The following is a 1,493-nucleotide window of genomic DNA, read 5'->3' on the forward strand; positions in this document are numbered from 1 at the left end:
GGGTTCAATCCTCAGCACCACATACAAACAAAGATGTTGTGTCCGCCGAAAAACTAAAAAATAAATATTAAAATTCTCTCTCTCTCTCTCTCTCTCTCTCTCTCTCTCACTCTCTCTTAAAAAATAAAATAAAATAAATTGTAATCCATGCATCTAATTTCCTATTTATAGAAAGGTTCAATTTTTTAAAAAAATTTTTATTAGTTATTGGTGGAACTTTATGAATTTATTTATTTATATGTGGTGCTGAGAATCGAACCCAGTACCTCACACATGCTAGGCAAGCACTCTACCACTGAGCCACAACCCCAGCCCCTAGAAAGATTCAATGTTAATATACATTATTTTGAATTATTGTTCTCCACTAACCCAGTTTCAGATTGCATGGCAGTTTATAGCATTACAAAGAAATTTCTTTAAAAATGAACATCAAAAAAGAAAGAAAATAAATAAAAAAATGAAAATGAATATATTGGGCTGGGTTGTGGCTCAGTGGTAGAGTGCTTGCCTAGCACACTTGAGGCACTGGGTTTGATCCTCAGCACCACATAAAAATGAAATAAAGATATTGTGTCCACCTACAACTAAAAAAATAAATATTAAAAAATGAGGGCTGGGTTGTGGCTCAGTGGTAGAGCGCCTGCCTTGCATGTGCAAAGACACTGGGTTCGATCCTTGGCACCACATAAAAATAAATAAATAAAATAATGGTATTGTGTCCATCTACAACTAAAACAAACAAATTTAAAAAATGAATATATTAGTATGGATTTGTTCAGCTGATTTTCCTATATCCAATACTATCTGAAGGTATGATGCTTTTTCCCCTTATTTTGTTTCTTTTGGTACTACTCGTAAGTTTTTTCTTCCCTCTTCTGTATTTCTTTGTCTACTTTAATTTGAATTGAGACAATTAAAATTGCCTGACAGATAAACCTATAATTTGTGGCAGGATGAAAAGCATTATTATCTGAAACTTGAGGGCTAGATGGGGTACTAGGGATGAACCCAGAGCACTCTACCACTGAGCTACATCCTCAGCCCTTTTTATTTTTTATTTTGAGTCAGGGTCTTGCTAAGTTGCTGAGGCTGGCCTCAAAATTGTGATCCTCCTGTCTCAGCCTCCCTAGTACCTGGAATTGCATTTGTGCACCTCCACACATAGCTTGAAACTTGTTCTTATAGATACCTTTGGAGAAAGCTTAAAGAACCTGAATTCAGAGAATTAGAGTTGGAAAAAACTCTAGAAATAATTTTCTAGACAATTCCTAAATTATTTCAGGTTTTATTTTCAGAGGAAAAGATTATATGATGTGGAAACTCTTCTTCTGAACTATTATAAGATTTTATTAATTCTCACTTTCAGAATTCTCTGCAAATGAATGAAATCTCTTTAAACTAGTTTATTAGGTTCTTCCTGCTGTGGGGAGACAGAACAGTTGTTGCTTTATCATATATCCTTTGCACACTTTGAATAAAATCCTGGGGCAGGG

At 34.6% G+C, this 1,493-nt stretch overlaps 1 protein-coding gene across 1 annotated transcript in view; it reads left to right on the plus strand.

Annotated features, from left to right (window-relative positions):
• LOC107152993 (NFKB activating protein) overlaps positions 1 to 1,493 on the plus strand; it is a 21,994-nt gene that overhangs the window by 3,664 nt on the left and 16,837 nt on the right. The window lies entirely within an intron of this gene.

This window comes from Marmota marmota, unplaced genomic scaffold (assembly GCF_001458135.2).
Source record: "Marmota marmota marmota unplaced genomic scaffold, marMar, whole genome shotgun sequence".
Classification (NCBI taxonomy): domain Eukaryota; kingdom Metazoa; phylum Chordata; class Mammalia; order Rodentia; family Sciuridae; genus Marmota; species Marmota marmota.